General features: G+C 38.1%; 1 pseudogene across 1 annotated transcript; it reads left to right on the forward strand.

Annotated features, from left to right (window-relative positions):
* Positions 1-2,355: 2,355 nt before the first annotated feature.
* Positions 2,356-3,488, forward strand: LOC108527093 (calmodulin pseudogene; annotated as a pseudogene). Its single transcript, XR_001884691.1, has one exon. The product of XR_001884691.1 is annotated as a calmodulin pseudogene (transcript).
* The last annotated feature ends 340 nt before the right edge of the window (positions 3,489-3,828 follow it).

Below are 3,828 nucleotides of genomic sequence, written 5' to 3' on the forward strand. Positions count from 1 at the left end.
CTTTTTTTTTTTTTTTTTTTTTTTTTTTTTTTTTTTTAGATTCATGAAACATCCTCTGCTAGCTTCAAACTTTTTTTCTACAGCTTCCTCACCTCTCTTAGCAGTCATAAAATTGGAGAGAGTTAGAAGCTTCTTCTGGATTAGGTTTTGGCTTACGGAAATATTGTGGTTGATCTAATCTTTTATCCAGACCACTAAAACTTTCCTCATATCATCAGTAAGCCTGTTTTGAATTCTTATTATTGGTGTGTGCAATGGAGTAGCACTTTTAATTTCCTTCAAGAACTTTTTCTTTGCATTCACACCGTAGCTAACTATTTGGCGTAAGATGCCTAGTTTTCAACCTATCTTGGCTTTCAACATTTCTTTCTCACTAAACTTGTTTCTAATTTTTGATTGAAAGTGGGGGGCATGTGATTTTTCCTTTCACTTGAACACTTAGAGGTAATTGTAGGGTTATTAATTGGCCTAATTTCAATACTCTTCTCTCTCAGGGAATTGGAGGGCCAGAGGAAAGTGAGAGAGATGAGAGATCACTGTGGAGCAGTTAGAACACACACAACATTTATCAATTAAGTTATCTGTCTTATATAGGCAGAGTTTGTGGTGCTCCAAAACAATTGTAGTAGTAACATCAAAGAGTGCTCATGAGTGCTATTTGATGCATAAAAGATATAATAAGAGATATAATAATAATGAGACATTTTGAAATATTGCAAGAATTACCAAAACGTGACACAGAGACACAAAGTAAGCACATGCTGTTAGAAAAATGGTACCAATAGACTTGCTGGACACAGGGTTGTCACAAACCTTCAATTCGTCATTTAAAAAAAAGATACCTGCCAAGTACAATAAAGCAAAGAGTAATAAAACAAGGTATGCTTGTACATAGCATATTAGAGGATGATAAGTGCTATGTTGAAAGCAAAGGTAAAGTAGTGAAATCAAGAATATTAGACGTGAGAGCCATGATTTAGCAGGTCAGATGGGCTCCATTGAAAGAGTGAGATTTGAGCACAAGCTCCAAGGTGATGAGGGAATGAGTCTTGTGTAGAAGTGTTTGAAGAGAAATCCAAAGAGAAGAAATAGGCAATGCAAAAGTCCTACTCTCAGGTGAACTAATTTCTAGGAATAACAAGAAGGCCAGTCTGGGTGGAAAGAGTAAAAAAGAAGAGTAAAGGGAGGTGGAGGGGTGGAGACCAAATCATGTAGTATCGCACATACCATTTTAACGACTTTGGCCTTTCTTTGGATAAAATGAGAAGTTTTGTAGTGTTTTGAGCAGAGGAATGGCATAATCTAACTTACGCTTTTTGTGTTTTTTATTGTAAATTTTTGAAGGTACATAGTAGATGTGTATATTTATGGGGTACATGAGATATTCTGACACAGGCATCCATGTAATGTGACAGAATCACATCATGGAGAATGGGATATCCATCCCGTCAAGCTGACTTACACTTTTAAAAGATGTGTCTAACTGCTGTATTGTGAATTGACTCAAGTGGGCAAACATAAAAGCCAATTAGTAGGCTGAATGCAGTTGTCCAGCTAAGAAATAATGGTGGCTTGGCCCACAGTGATAAGAGTGAAAAAGTAGTAGTGGTGAAAAGTGGTCAAATTATGAATACATTTTGAAGACAGGGCAAAATGGGTTTTCTAAAATTTTATGTGTGGTGTGAGGGAAATAGAATTAAGCATAATTTCATAGTCTTGGCCCAAGGAAGTGGAATGAAATAGAAAAGGCTGTGAGGATTCTAAGTGTTGGAGGACAATCAGGAGTTTCATCCTGGATGTGCTGAATTTGACTTGTCTATTGGAGAATCAAATGAAGAAATCGAGTGGGTGGTTGGATATGAGTCTGGAATTTAGGACAGAGTTCTGAGCTGGTTATAAATTTAGACAGCATCCACACATCCACATATAGAATATTTTTTCTTTTTTCTTTTCCTTTTTTTTTTTTTTTTTTTTACAGAGTCTTGCTCCATCACCCAGACTGGAGTGCAGTGGTGCAATCTCGGCTCACTGCAACCTCTGACTCCTGGGTTCAATCAATTCTCCTGTCTCAGCCTCCTGAATAGCTGAGACTATAGGCATCTGCCACTACCCTCAGCTAATTTTTGTATTTTCAGCAGAGACAGGGTTTTACCTTGATAGTCAGGCTGCTCTGGAACTCCTGACCTCAGGTGATCTACCCACCTCCACCTCCCAAAGTGCTGGGATTACAGGCGTGAGCTATCATGTCTGACCCACATATAGATTTTATTTGAAGACTGGATAAGACCAACAAGAGAATGAGGAGACATAGAGAGATAATCAGGTACCAATCACTTCAACATTAAGAGGTTAGGAAAGAGTCCGAGTGGAGCGAGCGAGCTGACTGGTTGTGTGGTCACATCTCAGAAACTGGTAGTGCTTGCAGCATGGCTGACCAACTGACCGAAGAGCAGATTGCAGAATTCAAAGAAGCTTTTTCACTATTTGACAAAGATGGTGATGGAACTATAACAACAAAGGAATTGGGAACTGTAATGAGGTCTGTTGGGCAGAATCCCACAGAAGCAGAGTTACAGGACATGATTAATGAAGTAGATGCTGATGGTAATGGCACAATTGACTTCCCTGAATTTCTGACAATGATGGCAAGAAAAATGAAAGACACAGACAGTGAAGAAGAAATTAGAGAAGCATTCCGTGTGTTTGATAAGGATGGCAATGGCTATATTAGTGCTGCAGAACTTCGCCATGTGATGACAAACCTTGGAGAGAAGTTAACAGATGAAGAAGTTGATGAAATGATCAGGGAAGCAGATATTGATGGTGATGGTCAAGTAAACTATGAAGAGTTTGTACAAATGATGACAGCAAAGTGAAGACCTTGTACAGAATGTGTTAAATTTCTTGTACAAAATTGTTTATTTGCCTTTTCTTTGTTTGTAACTTATCTGTAAAAGATTTCTCCCTACTGTCAAAAAAATATGCATGTATAGTAATTAGGACTTCATTCCTCCATGTTTTCTTCCCTTATCTTACTGTCATTGTCCTGAAACCTTATTTTAGAAAATTGATCAAGTAACATGTTGCATGTGGCTTACTCTGGATATATCTAAGCCCTTCTGCACATCTAAAGTTAGATGGAGTTGGTCAAATGAGGGAACATCTGGGTTATGCCTTTTTTAAAGTAGTTTTCTTTAGGAACTGTCAGCATGTTGTTGTTGAAGTGTGGAGTTGTAACTCTGCGTGGACTATGGACAGTCAACAATATGTACTTAAAAGTTGCACTATTGCAAAACGGGTGTATTATCCAGGTACTCGTACACTATTTTTTTGTACTGCTGGTCCTGTACCAGAAACATTTTCTTTTATTGTTACTTGCTTTTTAAGCTTTGTTTAGCCACTTAAAATCTGCTTATGGCACAATTTGCCTCAAAATCCATTCCAAGTTGTATATTTGTTTTCCAATAAAAAAATTACAATTTACCCAATGGTTGCTCTACATCTGAGTCATTTAACTGTTCAAGTCTAATAATTTTGAAAATAAAATATGGCATTGGTTTCTCCTTGGTATAATCTAGATAATTTTTTCTCGTGTGGGGAAGTGTATGGAGATGGGTGGCAGAAATAGTGAAGGTGGGAAAGGAAGGAGAAAAGGATTGGAAAAGTGAGAAAAGAGGGAGGGTAGCACAGAAAATAAGAGGAACAAAATAAGGGGTGTAACTGAGGAGAGATGGAGGAGGAAGACCGAAAAGATGGGGATCTGTGGGGCTGGCTTAGTGTGGTCACTTTTTAGGGGCCGCCATCATGCATGCCCATTCCTCCACCACC

This window comes from Rhinopithecus bieti, unplaced genomic scaffold, assembly GCF_001698545.2.
Source record: "Rhinopithecus bieti isolate Rb0 unplaced genomic scaffold, ASM169854v2 scaffold_3316, whole genome shotgun sequence".
Lineage (NCBI taxonomy): Eukaryota > Metazoa > Chordata > Mammalia > Primates > Cercopithecidae > Rhinopithecus > Rhinopithecus bieti.